Genomic DNA, 8,841 nt, shown 5'->3' on the forward strand with positions numbered 1-8,841 from the left:
AGGCATGGATTGAGGTAGTCTTCGTTTTCTTGGCATCACCAGATCATCCACGCAGCGCTGAAAGTGGTATGATGTCAGAAGACAGGGAAAACAGAAGCTTGCTGCTGAACGAGCACTGCGACCAGGAACTTAATTATCCTGTGTGTCTTTTATTTTAATTTTGGGTCTGCAGTCGTCAAAAAAAACAACCTACAGTTTTTAAGGTATTTTCAAATAAAATGCCAGCTTATTCTGATGGCTGTATTGTAATGTTTAACATGACTTATCTAAATCTCTGAATTGCATTTTCGGCACTACAAATGTCCTTTCAGTTACTGCACATGCTTAATTCTGATAAAGAAATTGAAAGATTTTTTAATGTTTAGTTTATTATGTACTTATCAGGGGCGCCGCTAAGGGGGGGAAAGTTGGGACAATTCTAAGGGCCCACGCCCTTTAGGGCCCCCCAGAGATCTGCTTTATTAATAATAAGTTACCGTAGGGGGGCCCAACCTCATATTTTGTCATAGGGCCCAAAATTGCTAGCGGCGCCCCTGGTACTTATACATATGTTTCTTTTGGTGTTTCACTAAATAGTATGATCACGTGAAAGGACCAGATGTACTCTATAATAAAACACATATAAATGAAATAAAATAAAATAAAACCCATCAGTGCACCTAGAACACATACCTTTCTTTGTAATGTTTTTTAAAATGCGCCCCTTAAATAAGTTTTAACAATGCACCAGTGACTTTAGACATGGTTTTAGTTGGTCAAAAACGCAATGTCACTTCACTACGTTAAAATAGCAAACTGTCAACAATGACCACGCCTCATTTAAAAAAACACCACTCCTATGAGAGGAAAGCAGGCACAAAATCATTTGGTATTTTGACAACGTGTGCACATGCCATGAAAATGAGCAATGCGCTGGTACGAAACTAGCAAAACTACTTTGCATCGCTCTTTGCACCGGTGGAAAATAGAGCCCATCATCTGACAATGCTGCCATATAAACAAAATTTGCTAGCTTGTTTTGCTTGTATTTCACCTCAGCAAGTACCTACCATGTATTATGTGCATTGTATGTGTTTTTATATTATTATTGTTATTGTTGTTATACACAACACAATTTAAACACATCTATGAAGTTCATTGTGGTTTTGGACAATGAATTAAATTAAATAAATAATAAGTTTGTTACTTTGTTTTGTTTTAGGGAAAGGAAACCATGGCCAACCTTACCGAGACCTTCGATTATGACTACAATGGATCTAGTGTTTTGGATAAATTATATACAGAAGCACAAGAAATAAAAATATTAATGTACATGTACACAGGGATGTACAGCATCACCATTCTCTTGGGAGTACCGTTAAATATCCTGGTCATCATCACTCTTTTCTGCAGAATAGGGAATTATGAAGCTGCCATCTGGCTCTTGGGCATGGCCATCTCAGACCTGATCTTCTGCCTGTTCCTGCCGTTTCACATTGTCTCTGCATGGGACAACTTCACCTGGAGGTTTGGGTGGATACTGTGCAAGCTGAGTTCATTTGTGCCATTCATGTCCATGTATTTGACGGCCTTCATTCTTAGCTTCATGAGCCTGGAGCAGCTGTTCTTCAACAGATTTTCTTGTATTAGCTGCAGGTTTAATGCGTCAAAAAATATGTTACTGATGTCTTGGTTTGCTGCAGCTATCCTGAGCTGTCCATCCCTGCTGTACAGGGTAGTTCAGCACAGGAAGAATGGGGAGGTGTGCATGGACAATTATGAGTATGGAACCACCGGGCTGGTAACCTCAGAGGGGCTAAAGAGAAAAAGCACTGTTTTGTACATGCGATTCTTCTTTGGAATCATACTTCCTGTAGCTTCAGCAGCCATCTGTTATTGCTTATTGGTCTTGAGGAAGAACAGTTTCCGAATTAAGTCATCTGTGAATTATCGCATCAGAAAGGCTGTAGTCATTGGCCACTGCCTGTGCTGGCTGCCTTGTCTATGTCTCCCACTCTGGCAGCACCACTCAACTACAGATATTTCTGCCATTTTGACAGTTGTCTTACCTGTTAGCAATGCACTTGCAGCCATAAGTGGGTGTATCAAGCCCATCATCTACATCACTACTGGTGACAGCCTTTTCCTTCCTTGGATGAAGGATGATTATGCCACAACTCGAGATGGCCAATCAAAATAATCCATAATTCAACTTAGAAAAACTTGGATACTGTGCAGGTAAGTATTAATTAGAAATGTCATGAAAATTACAATACTGACATCAAATGATATATAGGCATGACCTCTATACTTTTTCTAACCTTGATATTGGAAAATCGTGTTTACATATGTGTTTATATAAGAATGAATGCCACCAACATTTTAGCCAGTCGGGCTGCTTCTGCTCTCTTGCCTGCTCTCTGTGTTTGATCTCTGCACAGGACAGAATTTTTATGTCTTGTCCCGCTCGCTCCTGGAAAAGCTTGTCATACAATAATAATAATAATAATAATAATAATAATAATAATAATAATAACATTTATTTGTAATGGGCATTTGTCATACCCGATGCCCTCTTCATTCACCAACATGAACAAAAGTTTGATAATGAAACATTTCAGCAATGTTTCATTATTTTAATTCTTTTTGCGGGATGCCGTGAGTCGTTTCTATTCTCCAGCTCCTTCATTCAAAAGTGAAAATGTATCTTGTGCCATGCTCTATTGCCACGGGTCCTGTGGGATTGCAGATATCTACTCTGTGGAGCAGGCACGGTTCAGGCAGTTCCTTCACACACAAAGTGGACAGCGACAGGTGAAGATAACTACTGTAGAATAGGCATGTGTTTTAACACATGTTTTTTTCCCAACTACTGCATGATTCTAGCTAGAATGTTTGGAAGATTAGAATAAGTTCATATGGATTTGTTTTCAAAGCTCCATTCTACACCTCCAGTGTGGGAACATTTTGACTTTAAGCTGAATGAGAGAGGGGAGCCAATTAACATGAATGAGCCAGCATGTCGACTTTGACTAAACACAGTGTCAAAAATGCATCTAAAACATGACTATCCCATCCAGTTTTCAGAGGAGGGATCAAAAAACTGCAGTTGGAGTTGAATTAGAATTAGAATTTGGTGATCAGTGGTCATTGTCAACACACCACAGCACACAGTGTGCAACAACGAAATGTGTCCTCTTCATTTAACCCATATGTGACTTTTCGTGACATAGCAGGGGACAGCTAATTCAGTGCCCGGGGAGCAGTGCTTGGGGACGGTACCTTGCTCAGGGTACCTCAGTGGTGCCTTGCTGGTCGGGGATTCGAACCTGCAATCTTTCAATTACAAGTGCGCTTCCATCAAAATAGTTGTCTATTGCAGACGCCTTTGCGTGACAATGCAAATATAAATGTGACCACATGAAACGGCGGACACTTACAGATGCCATAATTCGCTATATAGCCAAAGAAATGCAGCCATTAACACAGTTGAAAAAACAGTAGTAAAACATATGCTGCAAACTTTTGAGAAACAGTATGAATTGGCAAAGAAAACATACATCTCCCAAACTGCCATTCCAGAATTGTACAAAAAAATGAAAGGGGACATTTTGAAGGAGATATTTAAAAAAATGTAAGTATTTACATTTTACTTTGCTACTACAGATCTGTGTCAAGCTGAAATATGACCCCATGAACCTGACCATACATTACATCACTGCCAACTGAACTCTGCAGTCAGTGTTCAGAGACCAGATACATACCTAAAAACCTTTTGTGGTTTTATTTGTGTTTTATTCATTTAAGGGCTGTTTCTTAAAAAACCGAGTGAGAGTAAGTAAGTGAAGACTCTCTTCCCAAATAAATCATTATGCTGTAAAGGACAATCAGCCACTTTACAATATTTTAAAGTAAATTAAAGAGTACTCACTGTAACATCAAGAGAGAAGACAAACTCAATTTCAGTTTTAAATAAAACAATGAATGGGGCGGCATGGTGGTGCAGTGGTTAGCACTGTTGCCTCACACCTCTGGGACCTGGGTTCTCTGCTTAGGTCACATGTGTGTGGAGTTTGCATGTTCTCCCTGTGTCGTCATGGGGTTTCCTCTGGGTACTCTGGTTTCCCCCCACAGTCCAAAGACATGCTGAGGCTAATTGGAATTGCTAAATTGCCCTTAGGTGTGCATGTGTGAGTGAGTGGTGTGAGTGTACCCTGCAATGAGCTGGCCCCCCATCCAGGGTTGTTCCCTGCCTCGTGCCCGTTGCTTCCAGGATAGGCTCCAGACCCCCTACCACCCAGTAGGATAAGCAGGTTGGACAATGGATGGATGGCTGAATAAAACAATGACAAAAAAGATTACAAATAGATTGCCACATGATGCATGTCACAAGGTGGAGGTTTCAGAGTGGGGAAGCAGGAGCAGGAGTCCAGGGAAATTTCCTGCAGTATGGAGGAGTTTGAGATGAAAAATTATTCTGATGACTATGAAAATTACCCCTATAAAAACACAACATTGGATCATGTTGTTTATACACACCACAGATCCTGCAGGAATTAGCTTTCCTGCATAACTGTCATCATAGTCAATACCCTTCATCTGCTTACTGGGGAGTTTTGGGAATGGTGTTATCATCTCTATTGCTTGACTCAAGATGACCAACACCGTCAACACGACCTGGTATCTCAGCCTGGCGATCTCCGACTTCCTCTTCTGCCTTTTCCTCCCTATAAAAACATGTGAATATGTGGCCACCCAAAACTAGATTTTTGGGCTCTCCATGTGCAAGATCACCTCCTTTGTAATGTTCCTCAACATTTTCCTTCTGGTCTTCATCAGTATTGACCATTGTGTGTCTGTGGTGTTTCCAATCTGCTCACAAAATCTGGAAGGCATTTATCATGGTTGCTTTGGCCTGGATTGTTTCCATTGCCCATTGCCCTGATCTCTCCTTCAGCAATTTCCTGGAAAACTAAAGTCGAGGGAGGAAGAGCTGTGTGCTACATTGATTATGAACTGTTCTCCAGTCACTCTGCTGTTGTCTCAGTCAGTATGTGTGTGGGTTTCTTTTGCTGTCATCATTTGTAAACTTAGAAGCAGCAGAATGACCAAGTCGTCCAAACGATTCAAGGTCCTGTCTGCCATGGATCCGGGCGGCTCAGGCGCGAGAACGAGGCATAGTGCACAAAAAAGGGTGGACGACCTACTGGGGGCTTCCAGGAACAAAAAATGGGGTTTATTAAATAAACAGAAAACACTACAAACACAACAAAACCAAAAAGGACCACGAGGGGTCAAAAACTAAAGGCAATAAACTAAGACTACAAATCACAAATAAACATAAACTGGGCAGGTAAACATAAGACAGATCTAACTTCAAAACCGTAAGACAATCAACAACAATCAACGAACCACTAGAGAACAGAACAGAAGCAGGGACTTAAATACAGAAACCAAAACTGGGTAATAAGGCTAACACAGGACAGGTGAGACTAATTAACAGAGACCAGGAAAATAGGGCACAGGTGAAACTAATAAACTCAAAGGAACAAAACAGGGAAACAGGGAAACTAAGAACTAACCAAGGAAACAGGGAAATAGAAACCAACACTAAGGGATTATAAACAGGTAAAGACACAAGCTGGGGCACAAGGAACAAAACAAAAACCAACTACTAAATCAGACACAAGAACTAGAGAAACTCAAATGAAACACAAGGGATCAAAATACAAAAACAGAGGAGGGGGGATTTGAACACAGGACAGAAGGGTTCATAAACAACTGGATGCTCAATGTGTTGAGCTATGAGGCTAACAGAGAACTGGGGAAACACAAAGACCAACATGATGGACGGGATGACCAGCAACACCTGCTGGCCAAACGGGGAAGGGACACAGTAGGACCACAGGGGCTGACCCTGACACATGTCTGCACTGATAGCAGCATTCTTAATTTGCTGATTGCCCTACCATACATTTGTCCTGCTGGAGCTAAACCATAATCACCATAACACTGAATTTTTAAAAGCTGGGTTAACATCGGGCACCACTATTGCCAGTGCTAATAATTTTTCAAACCTTATTCTGTATGTTTTCATGGGCAAAGACTTCAAGCATAAGTTCAAGAGCCCTAACTCTGAACACAATGGGTGGGGGAGGAAGGACGTACAACCAGCTGTTACGTAAATTCCGAGTTCCTAGTTGGAAATTTCAACTGGAACGCCCTCTCAAGTCAGAATTCCAAGTTGTGAACTCAGAAGAATCTACACAACCCCAAGCTCAGAATTCAAGATGGCTGTACTCTTTATCAACAGAAGTCAAAGCTGTAGTTTTATACTGTTTATTAGCACTTTTGTCTTATTTGTGGCTCATTAAGTCGGTTGTATACACAGTACTGTCCAACCACTATCTGTGGACTTGTTTCTACGGTGTTTTTATGCACAAAATACAGCGTAATGTGTTATCCATTGATATTGCTAACAATTAACCGGGCTAGAACTGGTGCCCGTTTCATTAAGCAGGATTTCTTGCTTAAGTGGACAACTTGTCGTATTTAAGTGAATGAAGATAAGGCAATTTAAACTGGGGTAAATTAAAACTGACAAGTTATCCAGGTAAGCAAGAAATCTTGCTTTTTGAAATGGGTTCCTGGTACCGCTAAATGCTTTCCAACTTGCTGTCTTGAAACACTATTAACTGTGTGATGTCATTCCCAGTTTCAAGTTGTGACCTCTGAGGTAAATGAAATTTACAGGGGGCAGCCATGCTCCATGCTGAGGCATTGATGACTCAGTTCATCCACAGGCTACATTCACTCTATTTAAGCTTTATTATGGAGCATTTATTCCTAGTATCAGAACTGGACTGACCGGCTGGCATACCAGGCATTTTCCTGGTGGGATAATGTAGGGGGTATGTGGGGGACCCCAATCCATGCTCCCCCCAACCCAGTCAGCAAAATTTATCACTTGGTAAAAGTGATGGGGGACTCCATTGTCCAGGGCCGATAATTAATCCCAGTCCAGCTCTGCCAAGCATTGTTGTCATATGTAACCCAGTTTGCTATGGAGTGAATGTATCCTACTGCATATTAAGCTCATTTAAGCCAATTAGAACAAAGTGCATGGTGCAGCTTTTTGAGAGTGATATCTTTTAATATATTATCGGAGGTATACATCATTATAAAGAATATAGTTCATCACGTACTTGTTGGTGAATCAGTGATTTTGTGTTTGCACCTAAAGGCATGCTACTGCATTTGGCTTGCCTTTCCACTTTGTTTTAAATGCAGTTCCCTGTGTTATATACAAGTTATATTTTGTGTGTCCTTGAACAAAAGTGTTTTGAGTTTATATGGGATATATAACACTGTATAACAAAAATGTGACATAAAAGACCCATAGAGAATGTGACCTTCTAACCTTTAGCTAATGCATGCTATTTACTGTAGCACAGTGTAACCATACAAGTATGTATCCATACCCTATGTTAGCCCTGCAGTACATTGTTATGATGTAGGCCATAAAATATAAGTAGTTTTCAGCCAACCGAGTAAGGAAACTTTATTTCCGTAGTGTCTTTGAAGAGAATCACCTAGTTCATTGCTAATATACATAAAAAAAAATTTGTAGAGATGGTTTGCCACAGTTATGTTTACTAGAGGGACCAAGCAGTAAAAGAAATGACAGCTTGATCACACAGAGGCAGGGAATACCTAACTCGACAAGGAAGGAAATAATAGTGCCAATCAAATGGGAGCAGGGAATACCTAAAACCCCATAAGGAAGAATGCAATGGTGGCGACTAGTCAAGGAGAGATGATGCTTAGTGCATCCCCTGTGACAAAATCTGATGAGATAAGAAAAGGGTATAAGAATCAGTGTAAGCCAGCATTAGACACACTTCTGCAGGGTGTCCAGCCTTGGTTGTGACTCCATGGTTGCAATAAAGACTGAATCTGAAGATCTACACAAGCGGCTCTTGACTGCTGATTGGTTGAGAAGAAAACCACAACAGTGTATCATTGTTAAGGGTCCAAAGCACATAGTGCTATGGAACCATAATGTTTTTGTTAAGATTTTTTCCTTTTATTATTTTTCTTCCCTAAAACTGAATGCCCAGCCTAAACCATAAGACCTAGGCCTACCAAATTTGGCAGGAGGATGCCTATTCCTACCCACCACTCAGACCCTCCGACCCATGCCTGTCAGTCAGAGCTGTAGTGCCCCCCTACACATTTCGTGCGATATCTCCTGACCCGTTGGTCCTACAGTCAAATTTTTTTTCTGCAGATACAGACAGCCCAGCCCTACCAACTTGCCAAACCAATCAGTCCTCTGAGCTGATCAATAGCTATAAAAAAGTCTGTCATTTGTCTGTCCTACGACCAATAGCCATGCCCAAACCCTGCCCAAATTTGGCCTGTTTTAGTCTGACATTTGTATTTAAGTCCACATTTAAGTATGTTTCCCCAGTCATTGAAGTCTAATGTCGTTGTGTGATTCTGCCTGTCCTCTGTCCTCCATTAAACCTCATGTTCCCTGATCGCTTGAGTCCTGTCTGTGCTTCCCCGGTCCCAGCTCGGCAGATTGTGACACCTTGTGAAATGATTTGTTTAGATTTGTTTCAATAGTTTTACTGTTATAGGCTGATGTTTGAAACGTCTTCATTAGCTTAAAAATGAAAATTGGTACCGATTGGACTGATATTACCCCATCAGGCTGAGCTAAGAAGATAAACATCAAAAGCCAACAATAATCAATATGTGACATTCAAGGAAGCCTTTTCAAAATGTTTGAGGTGTTGTGCAGGCTCTGCAATGTTCGCTCTCTGCATAAGGTTGTGTTCAATACCACATACTATA

The 8,841-nt window shown here is 40.9% G+C and overlaps 1 pseudogene; it reads left to right on the forward strand.

The window, feature by feature from the left end:
* Nucleotides 1-4,362: 4,362 nt before the first annotated feature.
* Nucleotides 4,363-8,522, forward strand: LOC140587735 (chemerin-like receptor 1; annotated as a pseudogene).
* The last annotated feature ends 319 nt before the right edge of the window (nt 8,523-8,841 follow it).

Source organism: Paramormyrops kingsleyae, chromosome 2 (genome assembly GCF_048594095.1).
Source record: "Paramormyrops kingsleyae isolate MSU_618 chromosome 2, PKINGS_0.4, whole genome shotgun sequence".
NCBI lineage: Eukaryota > Metazoa > Chordata > Actinopteri > Osteoglossiformes > Mormyridae > Paramormyrops > Paramormyrops kingsleyae.